Consider the following 13505-nt stretch of genomic DNA (forward strand, 5'->3'; position numbering starts at 1 on the left):
TAATTATAATAATTGATTTTTTAGTTAATTTGATTAATTGATTTTTAATTAGCTTAATTAATTAATTTATTTTATTTTAATTGATTAATTTGATTAATTGATTAATTAAATAATTCGTCTACATAAAATCAATTTTTCAAAAAATTAAATTAAATACTTGATCAACATCAAGTGGTTTTCAAAAATATCTCACTACTTCACTATCAACTCAAAACCTTTTCACCACCAAAATCAAGTTTTTTTTAAACTAACGTGAATTCATTACTTGATCAACATTAAGTCGTTTTTTCATACTCCATCAAATCATTTTTCGGAAATGCAAATAAACTCCTTGGTCAACACCAAGTTTCTTTCAAAATATTTTTCTCAATAAAATCAGTTGAAAAAGGGAATGGGGGATGCATATCCTTCTGCTTCTCGAATAAGTGGGTGATTGGCGCGCGTCATATTTCTTAAACTTTCGTCTTCCAAATAAAATACTCTAATCGAACATGGATGAAAAAGGAATGGGAGGAGCACGCCTCGCTGATCCTCGAGTAAGCAAGTGGGAGGCACACGCCTCACTACTGCGAATATTCGTCTTCCATCAATAACTTCCAAATTTTCAAACATGGACAAAAAAGGAATGAGGAATGTACATCCTTCTGCTCCTCAAATAAGTGAGTGAGTGGCACACGCCATATTACTCGAACTTTCATCATCCGCCTAAAAATGAATTCAACCAATCAAACTTTATCTATCCTCGCCCCCGCGCAATTGAAAACCTTTTCATAAAATAACATTGTCTTATCCATTCTACCGTGATATAAACAAATGCTTAAGCCGCCCATACGCGAGAACACAAGCAACATTTGACCTCTAGAATGTGATCTAAACATTCGTTCACTGAAATCAATCAACCAACACTTATTTACTACAAAGAAATATGTAGCTTTGAGTTCCTTATTGCACCTGGAGATACGTAGGAGCGAGATTTAGCGTCTCGTCAAGAACTATAACAAAAAAACCAAAAATATCTTTTGTCTTACTCAGAACTACGTCGCTTTGAATTCCTCATCGTGCATGAGGATACGTAGGATTAAAACTCACAATCTTGTCAAACACCCTAATAAAAACATTTTAGCGACTCATTTTCCGTTCCTTTTGCATTTCATCACTCAAAGAACACAATAACATAAGCTAACATTCAATCACAAACTTAACTAAAAGGTTTCGGTTGAGTACAACAAACGTAAGTGGTGCTAATATCTCCCCCTTGCATAATTGACTCCCACACTCGAATTTGGTTGCGAAGACCATCTTATTTTCCTTTCTAGGGTTTTATCTATATTTTCCCTTTCCTCTTCTGGAATAAATAAAGTTTGATGGCGACTTTGTTCAACCATTTCCGCGAGCGCGCGAACGCTTCACGAATGATCATTTTTTTCAAAATTCGACAGGTCCAATATTAAAATAAACAAGAATGACATAATTTATGTCTTGTGTTTAATATATAAATGGAGAAAAAATTTAACTATATGCATAAAAGTTATCTCATAAATGTTTTTACAGATCACATGAAATTTTTGTGACTAGGTAGAAGTGATGTGTTGCTAGATATTACTTATTGTTTATTATAGTAAATATATGTTTTGATATAATTTACAATGTGACAAGAACCTATAGGATCACACACATGAGTTCACATTGTTGGGAGAAAGTAAATAAGTAAAGCTTATTTGATTGCACGGTCTAGCAACACACTAGCATTAATTAGAGAAATGTGATACATCGTAGGGTACGATGTACGTAAGTGCAATATAGAACACCATAAAGTACGATGTATTTAAGTGCAATATAGAACACCATAAGGTATGATGTACTTAAATGAAATAAGAAACATCATATATTACAATCTACTTAAGTAAAATACGAAACATTGTAAGATATGATGTACTTAAGGAAAATACAGTACACCATAAGGCATGATGTGCTTAGTGGGCTCATTCAACTTGCGTCCCACATAAGAGATTTTATAAATAGAACCCTTGCACTGAAGTATTAATGGCTTTACCAAAATTAGGTTTGTGAAACCTTAGCCACACTTATCTCTCTAAAATTATTCATTCATAACATCTAGCATTGAGATTGAAGCCACTTTGTTCGTGTGGACTAAGTAGAGGAATTTTTGTTCATTCGACGCTCGTGATCATTCTTGATTTTGCATCAACTATTAATCGCCATTAGAGGTAACCGTTTTATCCCTAATCATGCTCATTCGTAAGGATCAATTTAAGGGATTTTTTTGTTTTCTGATTCATTTTTAATCACGACTTCCCTTCATATTTTGGTTGTAAAAAATTTATATGGCCTCATATCATTAGATCAGTAGTTTGATTTTTTTCTATATTGTCCCTCTTGTTGTTTTGGTGAATTTTTTGGGTTATGAGCTTTCTATTTGACACCTCTATAACTTTTCTCTATATTACTCTATTGTCCCTTTATGTAACACTTCGCCTACTTTATAACTTCTCACATGTTGACAACTAGCTTTTCTATCAGTGACTCATTGAAGTGCCCTACCTTCAGTTTATTTTGAAATGTGCCTATAAAAATCTAATGCTTAAGGTTATACACCTTAATTGTTGCTTCATTAAATCATATGATCAAGTATTAATGTAGGTTTGTATACCACCGAAGTGCCACTACTTCCAGGGCACCTGAAAAAATCTTACACTTGAGTGATTCTAATGCTCTAATAATTTCCATATGTGCGTTAATTAAAGCCAGGTGCTTCTGAGTATCACTCTTTCCATCATAAGTTGGAATGTAAGGGGATTTGAGGTTTTCTAGGACCTATGCATCTCACATCTCTTTGCACATAGGTTAAGTATCTTATAACTCATCTTAGATTCTTCCTCAACCACTCTTTGTTACTGGATTCTTTTACTTTGTCATTAAAGCGTCATAGTTCTTCAACAAAGGTGCAAATAGAAACCATGGCCTTGCTTTATTCAGGGGGTGTACACCATATCAAATCCTTAGTGGAAATCAATGGTTGTGTGTCTAAGGAATTGTTCTTACTTGACCTTACGATGGCCTCTAAATGTTCCAGTTAAATCATATATGACGGACCTTGCTAGAATAATGCTACAGACAAGGCCTTATTGGTATATAGATGAGTGGTATAGAGTTCTTCTAGTAGTGTACTATGATCATAACTCTTGGTGTCTTAGGTTTATAATTGGATTCTTAGGGTGAAAGTGAGAAAAGCATAAGAAATTGGGGTTTTAATCGTGTTGACATTTACAAATTTTTTGATTTATTTAAAATAAAACAAGGAATTTATCCTATTTTACCCCACAACTCAAAGGTACTTCCAACACGCAAATATTAAGAGATTTTCACTGTATAATCCAAAATATTACAATATCACTAAGACATCTCATAGTACAACAAATATATATCTTAGATTTCTCAAACATGGAGAACTAATCCCATCTAGATCTCTTTATCATCTCAAACACTATAAAAAAGAGGAGAATTGTGACGGTTAGAAAAGTTCTATTGTGGCAGTTTTGACCGCGACAATTTATAAAAACGTCATTTTTTTGGTTGCCGCCGTGTAAAATTTGGCGGTTTTGTATCAACCACCACAATACACTAAAGATTAAAAAGGCGGTTTAAGCCCCCTTAATTTCACCAGTTTTCTTAAAAAAAAGCAAATTATGGTGATTATAATCACCATAGTTTTCACATTTTTCAAAAGCAATTATCAAAGTATCAAACCACTTCCAACAATAAAATTGTGAAATAAAGCAATTATATAGAAGTTAACCAAAAGTAACATGAGGTTTATTGTTACAATTGTGAATAACATGAAGAGATTGAGAACGAAGCAAACTCAGTGCCTAAAGCAGAGATAATGGTAATTACAACTATTCACTAACTAAAAATGCATGCTTTTGTTTTGAGCCATTTTTTTCCATATAAACCTTTTGAAGGATAAGTAAAGTACTGCGTAGAGTTTTAATTGTTTTTACATAAGATCAAACTTACTTTTTAGAAAAGGGAAACACATAGTCATTGAACGTTTTGTTTAATTGAAAGGGTATAAAATAGAAAAGGGAAACAAGACCAACATGTTTAAAAAATAATCTTTCCTGTACTCATTTCCTACAAAGTTGAGACAACTTCGCTCATTTTAGACAACAACTTCTTGTAAAAAAGAAAAAATGGGACCGCGAAGGGGATATGGGGTTACCTTCCTGAAAAAAGAAAATAGAAACAATCTTAAAATTGTTCTTATTCGACACAAACAATAATATAAGAAACATAACCATTATACTTGTGGGAACAATTCAGCTAGCGGTGAAAGAGAACCGTTGAGAACTGCTGAGCAAAGGGAGAAAGGTCAAGTGCAAAAAATATATATATATTTGAGAAAAAAAATATGTGGGAAAGTTTAAGTTCCGATAAAAATAAATAAAAAATAGTTTTTGCACTTCCCAAAAAATTAATCACAATTTTTAAAGGAAAGAGAAATGACTTAGATTGGTTGAAAAAAATTCTCCACCTCTCAAGACGGTCAGACTCATGTCTTTCAGTTTCTAGGAATTTGAACCATCAGAAGTAATCATTGTAATAATGAGCTAGAAGACCTAGAGTATCATTAAAGAGCATAAGTGATTTAACCTCCATAAGCAACTTAAGAGACACTCAAAATTCTCTACAAAAGCACACATCCATAGTCCGAATTCTTACATCTTCATCCAACTTTTTTCCTTCTTAATCAACATGAGCACCCCCTCTGAAGCAACCAAGGTCACCACCTCGACAAAGACCACAATGGTGAGAGACACCAACACTACTATGGAGCACCACCAGCCTACAAATGAGGAAGTCCAGCCTTCTGGGTCAACCACTGTCAGGGAGGCACTCATTGTAAGGAAAGCTTTGAAGAAGAAAAAGAAGAAGAGGAGGAGGAAGATGAGGAGAAGGAGGAAGAAGAAGGAGAAGGAGAAGTAGGAGAAGAAAAAGGAGAGTAGGAGAAGAATGAGTATGAGAAGGGAGAAGAAGGAGGAGAAGAAGAAGAAGAAGAAGAAGAAGAAGAAGAAGAAGAAGAAGAAGATGCCAAATAAAATTGTTTACTTCGAATCTGATGAAGGTTCTGAGGAGCGGGATATAGAATTGGAGACGACCTTATGTGCTCGAGGATATTTTTAGATATAGATAAAATTATGTAGATCTTTCCTCTTGTACTCTTCTTCAAAACTTAATGAAATATGAATTTACTTTCATCTTTTTGCAATGATACTTATCCATAGTCACTAGAGTCCTTTTTAATGATCCAATCGTCAGATAAGTAAAAATAAATTTCAACCAATTGAGCACAAATAATAATAATAAGTTTTAATTTTATCAGAAGACATAAAGATATATAGCTTATAGCATAACACACACAAGCAAATGAGACATAAAGCAAAGACATTTATGATTTTAAGTAAATATTAATATTAAATAAATTCATCTTTGAAAAGATGAATGAAGAAAACATAAAATAAGTTCTAAGTCCTAAGCATATGGTTTCTTCAAAAAATCCAGAACAACTTTAAGATCAGCACCCATAATGTCTTGTATGGCATTCATAGGCTTCACCCTTTCATCCATTTCTGCTTTCTTGATGGCCATGGCTTGTTGAGTAGCAACAATAGATGTCAACTTTGCTTCCAAAATCTCTTCTCTTCTACTGGAAGAGATGACCGATTCTGAAGTGACATCCTTCAGATTCTGAATAACATATACAATAGAGGTTTGAAGAGAGTCCCACTTAGCAATATAAGCAATCAGGCCAAAAGTAGAAGTTCTCTCATTAACCAAATTCTGCACGTTATCAAGAAAGATAGATTTGATTTCTTCCAAGTTGGTTTGGATAACAAGTGGAAGAGGTGAATTTTGTGAAGGGCCAGAGGATTGGTTTTGTTGGACTGTTAGGTTTAGGAAAGCTTCTGATGAAGAAGGTTAAAAGAGATATGTTCATATTCAATTCTAGGTTCAAATGCAATTTGAACTATATATAGATCCTAAATATTTTGTTTAGTTTCAGTTTGAAGTTCAAATGCAAGTTGACTATGGAGTTGAGTCTGAACAGAGCTAGGTTCTTTATAAGGTGTAGATTTGGTGATGGTTGAGGTGGTTGGCTTTCTGGTGGAGAAGAAGGTTCTGGTTGGATTAAGGTTACATGATTAGCTTCAGAAGCATAATATGTTTGGTTAGATGGTAGGTCTTGAGGATAGAAGGTTTGAATGGGTATAACTAAGATAGGTCTAGTGAAGACAGGAGCATGGGTTACAGAGTTGAGGTTAAGGTGAGTTTTGAAACCAGCTTCATCATACTCTGACTCAGAGGTAGAAGAAGAAGATTTCCCACCATACACGTCTATGGGTGGTTCAAGCATTGTGTTCAGAGGTGATGATTGTTCAAAAGTAGAAAATATAGTTAACTGAATCTGAATAATAATGGATTCACTAACACGTGATGAATTGTGTTTTGGAGAAGGATTGGGTGAGGGATTTGGTGAGGTAGTTAGTGATTTATGGTTTAGGGTGGAGAAATTAAAACCATCTTCTAATATAGAGTTATGATTTATACATGTCATACCAGTATTCATAGATTCCGAGTATCCAGATTCTCTTTAATAAAAGCTTTTGAAACGACTTCTTTAGGAATACCATAAGCTTCAGCCTCAACAGACTTATAACCCAATAATAACTTCAGCAACCTGAACCTCAGCAGTCTCCAAATCAACTTCAACATCATAAGCTCCTTTCACCATATCATTAGAGGTTTCAGGATGCTTATCTGTTTTTTCAAACATAGCAGAAGTTAACAGCTAGGCACTTCTGAAAATAGATTCCAAAACACTCTCCTGGACCGCAACATCTGTATTTGACTTCCTTCTCATAAAGGGAACACCAACATCCTCTTCTTCCTCTTCCTCTTCAATAAAAGCAAGAACAACCATCTTCCTCAATTTGTTCATCCTTACAGGTGTATTAGTAGAGACAAAAGAAGAAGATTCCTTCTGAGGAGTTCTTCCATTTCTTGTCTTAGAAGGAATTAACTTAGTATATACAATGACTTCTTCAATTTCTTACTAAATCTCCTTCTTTTTCTTAAAAAGCTTATGAATCACCTTCTGATATTCCGAGCTAACCTGCTTTCTATTATTATAATATTTGAGCATTTTAGTAGGTTTATTGGGTAAATATTTGTATCTTATAACTACTCCTTCTTTGAATTCATGTTCAATGTATAATTTGATTACTTCAGGATTGTCCATCTTGGTGATGACAGGATAATCCTTAACATAATCAAGATTAGTACATCTAATAGAGATGCACTCTTGAATCCACCACTTCACTTTTATCAGAAGCTTCATGTTGGTAAGAACAAAAGCAGACATAATGTTTTCATGGATCACCTCGAGATCCTTATTGTCATGAAACGTTTTAAGGGCATCATTTAGATGACCCTGATAAAACCGTTCAAACAATAGTCTAACATAGGACACATTCCTCTTGTGATGCTTAATTCTCTCCTTGATAGATTCACATAGATGATTGAAGATATAGGCAGGGAGGTTGATCTTATCTTCATTCTTTAGGTAGAATATGAAGTGCTTGTGATCCCATGAAATCTGACCAGTGTTACCTTCTCTGGGGATCTGATATCTAATTAAAATTTTGAACAAAAGTTTAAAATCCTTTTGCATGATCTTGACCTTTCCAAAGTCAAAAGAACACAAATTTCTAGAGTTTTCAAACAAACATATTTTGATGGGTTCTGCTTCAAGACTGTTCTCTTAGTGTTCAAAACAAACCTTCCAGAGTTTGGTGCTTTCAAAAGTTTAGCATTTGTCATCTAAGTGATGACAACTTCAACGCCCATCACTATTAATCTAATATCTACTTCTTCAAACTTCTTAAAACCCACTTCTTCTCTATTATTTCCTTTCAAAGAATTGTCATTTTCTACCAACTGACTGAGCTCTACAGACGTAACATATTCATCAAAAATTTCAACTCTTACAAGATAAGGGTAAGTTGCTCCATTCAACATATCAGAGAATGATGACCATTCTTGTACTGTGAAGTAGCTTCATAGGGCAAACCCATTTTGATTAAATGAGTCAAAGTCAACAATTTGTTCCACCAAAAGCTTTAGATCATTTTGATTGTTGTTCATCATCTTGGGTTTGATAGTCATACTTTTCCAGACTCGACAATCATGTGAGCTTGTTGAGCAGTAGATGAGGATGCCATTGTAGAAGGAGTTTTAGGGTTTTTAGGGTTTCTTTTTTAAAAAGGGTGTTTTTCAGAGGATGCTTGAGAAAACAAAAGTGTGGGAAGTGAGAGAGATAATGTGTGTGTCTGATATGTATAGTGATTTTGATTATAAAATAATTTTTAATCAAAAATAGAAATACATAAAAAATAGGCAAGAAAAAAATATTAACAAAGACATAAAAACAAGATCATAGGAGTTTTTACCCAACATCAATAACCCACGTGTCAGAAGACATTCCATATTTATGACACGTAAGAGGACATGTGCCAGAGGCAGAGACAACAATTTTGTCCACTTGTGTGCATATCATAGAAAGTTGATTTTATACATAGTTTTAGAGGTTGGGATGGTTCAGAGCTTCTGATCATAGTAGCTTCTGAACATCATCAGACTCTGCTACTTTAATTAGAAGCAAGCAAAGATCTTAAAAATGTTAAGATGCTTGGCTCTGATATAAGATAAGATTCTTTTCCATACTGATGGAAGTAGAATTATCACAGTAAGGCATAATTCTTCTTTTATAAATAAGAGGTCCTTCTGACAAAAAGAATAGGAACGGTTTAATAAAAACAAAGATATAGACATACCTTTCTTTGTGCAGATCTTACTCTAAAATTGAGATTTTTGTTGAGGAACACATTGTTCCAACAATACTCTAAGTCATCAAGAATCTTCTTAGATTCCAAAGCAACTGGATGAACTTCAGGGATGTATTAAGAGTCTGAAGCACCAATACATTAGGACAACCTCAATCTTCCCAATACAAGTAATCTTGCCTTACTGGTTTCTTCCAGATTCCATATTTCCTTCCTCCTTCAGAGTTAGGATTTGGAATACATGCCTTCTTCTGATTGTAAGTTATAAGCAACCATTGTCTTGGAACAACAACTGTTGCTTTTCTTTTTCCCTTTAGCATATCTGCAGCAAAAACAATTTCATTATTTAGTACCCATATTCTTTTGGGTCCTTTGAGGTTAGTTTTATAGGGCTTCCTCTTTCTTTGATCCTTAGCCTTATAATAGGGTCTAAACTCATTCTAGAATATTTTTTTATATACATTTTGTCTAGGATATGTTTTGACCTTGACTTCTGATCCTCTTGGAACCTTTGATTCAATAACTTTGAGTTATGAATTCTTCAGAACCTCTGACTTGGAAGTCTTAGGTTCTAGTTTACTTAGAACTTTTGACCTTTGAATTTTAGATTCTAATTCCTTCAGAACTTGTGAGTCATTCATCACAGGTTCTGATTGGTTCATAACTTTACCATTTTCAGCAACAAGCATAACGTAAGTATTCAACCTCTTTTGAGCAGTGCTTGAAGAAGAAGGATATAATGGTTTCATCAAGATTCCAATCCTTGGATTATAAGGTTTTTGATGAAAACCAAGACCTTCTCCTTTGATCTTACTTACACCATAGATCAAGGATGCAAGTTTGGTTTTGTTGTAGCCAAATATGACAAACTCTTGAAGAGCTGATTCATACTTATTAAGAGGTTTGTCAGACATATATTATATTAAAGCAATTTGATCTCTTTCGAGTTTTTCAATTTTGTATTTAGAGAAGTTTAGTTCATCTCTTATAAGAACATATTGCTTCTTTATAATTTTCATATGCCTTGCTTTCTGCTAGCATCTTTCCATAGACTTTGACACCAAGTAATTAAATCAGATTTAGAGAGTTTAGAAAATACCTCTTATATGTCTTCTGAATATGAGTCAGAACCAACTTTTGATTCTGAGTCTGAAAATGTTGAAGCCATCAAAGCAAGATTGCCTTCTTCTTTATCATTTTCTTCTTCATTGTCAAGTTCTTTCCATGTTGCCATGCGACTTTTCTTGAACTTGCTTTTGAAGTTGTTCCTCTGGAAGCTTTTTTTTGTCCTTCTACATATCTGGATAGTCAGTAATGTAGTGATCAGGCTTTACATAGTTGAAACTGAAGGTAGAGAAAAAAAAGAAAGGGGGGTTTGAATGGTTTTCATAGATAATAACAACTTTTGCAAATAAAACACACGCGAAAAATAATGCTATTAACACAAAAGTTTATCCTGGTTCGCTTGAAATTCAAAGCTACTCCAATCCACCCGGCCAAGGTGATTTTGCCTTTAACAAGGACTTAATCCACTAATCTTGAAATATTACAACACAAAGCGTCTAAGTAGATAAAGATCTCTTAGCATTCTCAAGTTTACAGACTTCACAAGTCACTTGAGGAATATTCGGCAAGTAAAAAATACAGTTATGTGCTTAGTGCTTCTAAGTAAGCAGAAGTTACACAATATGAGAACAAAAATATTCCACACTTAGAGCAACAACTCATGTGAAAAGAGAATGAACAAGAATAAGATATTTATGATTTGTTTGCAGTATTCTTGCTTCGTTATCTTGTATGAAGATGATCCATCCTTTATATAGGGACTTGATGAAGAGACCGTTCGAGGAGGAAATCTTGGCAATGATGGACTTTTAATCTAATTAATCTCTTTGTCCTTTCCATAGCAATTTTGGGACGTGTTAACTTTTCTTCCAAATATAAATTCTTGCCAAACACGGAAGACTTCACATCTAAGTCTCAATGATCATTCTGAGTCAGAGTATGCAGAGATCAGATGTTTCTGTTCAGCGTGTGTATCTTCAGATAGTTGCTAAAAGGTTGATTGACTTCAGAGGTTCTTGATGTCTTTCTGATGGTGATTACTTCAGAGTCAAAAAGCATTAGACCTTTGAGTGTGTTGTTCAGATTCATAGCATCTGAAACTTCTTTCTACATAGAACTTTGTGCACTTCCTTTGGTTCAGAGTCAGAGCCTCTACTTGAATAACTTCTAATTGGTCATTCTGTACTTGCATGAATATCTGATGTACGTCCCTTTTTGGATTAGAGACCTGCACACTTAGATAAATTATGTTAGGGTACTAATTTGTTTCATCCTTTATTATCATCAATACTTTAGAGTTGAATTGTAGACATAGAATCTTGTTCTTACAGAAACAACCTTTCTGATCATCTTTATCACTTCTAGAACTTGATCCTTTGAATCCACCATTTCTACCATAGAATATGTTCTTCTTCCTGGTCAAGTGTTGAAATCATTTGACGATAAAATCCATTTCATCATCTGACATACCCTAAATTTTACCCTATGTTTTTCACTTGCATTAGCATAGCATAAATCAGTTCATTTTTTTCGTGCATTTCATTAGTTAAAACCATTCATCAAGGTTTAGATAAAAAGTTAGGAGTTATGGCATTTTATCTGGTCTTGATGACATTCATTCAGTCATTTGTTGATTGAGAAGTCGAAAGGCTTGATTTCTCAATCTCAGTGCATCATTTATTTCTATTGCATCACATTTCATAGATCAGAGGATGAGAGTCAAAAGTATTATCGTCATCTGAATCTTTGTAAGGTCTTGATTGTGTTTGAGAATCAGAAGCAAATGGTCTAAGAGCGATTCATTTGCAACTGATTGTTTATTCACGATTATACGATCAGTAAATCAGTGCATTTACAAGACATCTGCATTTTCTATGCATTACATCATGTATTTTATTCCGCATAATGTTTAAAAACCAGCCAGATTATTTTTTTGGATCTACAGACAGACCGGTCGAATTGTTTCTCAACTATACATCAAATTAACTGGCAAAAAAATTAAAGGTCGAGCTTGCAGACACTAGTTTTCTTAATCTACGTTCTGCGTAGATTAACCTGATATGCTCATTTTGATTTTTCGATTACTTTTTCAATCGCGTTTTAACCAGCTTGAGCCTTTTAACCGGTCAATTTTTATTTCAAAATTTGATTAAAACTTACAGACGTCAGTTTTCTTAATCTACATTCCGTGTAATTTAACCTGGTGTGCTCATTCACACAAGAAAGAGACTTCACTGCTCAAGCACATAGGCAAGAGACTGCAATGCTCAAGCAACCTTGCAAGGGACTTCCTCTACTTTAAACAAACAATTTAATATAAATAATACAACTATACTTTGATACACAATCATAAGTATAAAATTATTGCAACAATTACAATGGTTCTTAACACTTAACATTTCTAAGATATACAAAGATAAGAAATCTTAAGAGCTTGTACAAATAAACAGATGAAACTTTAGCTCAAAATTTGTAGTCAATGTGTTATGCTAATATGCTTGATGATTATTAACCTTCCTTCAAATCTCCAGTTCCCTTTGATATAGGCAGATAAAACACTCGTTGGAAAGTTGTTTGCACATGTGAATCATTTAAAATGCAGCACCTCCAAGAAAGAGACGTTGGAAGACATATCCTATTAAGATCTTTAACCAAAGTGTAATAACATAGTCCACTACATACTAGGTATAAGTCAAACATGGATGGAGAACTAGACAAGTCACATTAGCTTTTCTTGAGCCTTTCACTAAAGGACTCTAGTTAACTTTTACCCTAAGTATGGTGTTGACAAGATATGTCTGCTATGGGTACAAAGTATGGACCAGAGGCTGAGCTTTTCGAGCCGAGGTCTCCAGAGTCTGAGATGTCACCAGAGGAAGAAGTATCATGACCATAGTCTGAACCTTCAGAAGTTGATCCTTCAGAGTCATCAGATTCTGATCCATCAGAACCTGAGATATTCAGCTTGTCAACAAATGCTTTCAGCAGGGTCAATTCTGAGTAGACTTTAAGCTTTATGATCCTGCACACTTGAACATATGTTAATATACACAATTGTTATTTAAGTAATTTATTATCATCAAAATGCAAGGGTTATGAACAAATCTTGTTCCAACAATTATGTCACATGATATCTGTCATATTCATCTTTTGACCATTGGATCATTTTATATAACTTTCTTACTTTGTCTAAAGTTTAGATAACCTTGAACATATTGAAGGAGAATTGTCATCCAAGGCGCAGCAGAATTTAAAAATTTCTCCATTTAGTGATCCTTACGAATGGGCATGATCAGTGATAGAATCGTTACCTCTTGTGACGATTCAAACCTTTGGTGCAGATCTCTTGTAACGATCAAAACCTTGGATACAAATCCACGGAGCGATCATGAACGTTGAACGATGACAACGTCTCTACTCAGTCCACACGAACGGGTTCCTTCAATCTCAGTGCTAGCTGGTACGAATGAAGGCTTTGAGTGAGAGAGAGAGAGAGGGAAACGAAATTCCAAGTCT

The sequence above is a fragment of the Lathyrus oleraceus genome, chromosome 7 (assembly GCF_024323335.1).
Source record: "Lathyrus oleraceus cultivar Zhongwan6 chromosome 7, CAAS_Psat_ZW6_1.0, whole genome shotgun sequence".
Classification (NCBI taxonomy): domain Eukaryota; kingdom Viridiplantae; phylum Streptophyta; class Magnoliopsida; order Fabales; family Fabaceae; genus Lathyrus; species Lathyrus oleraceus.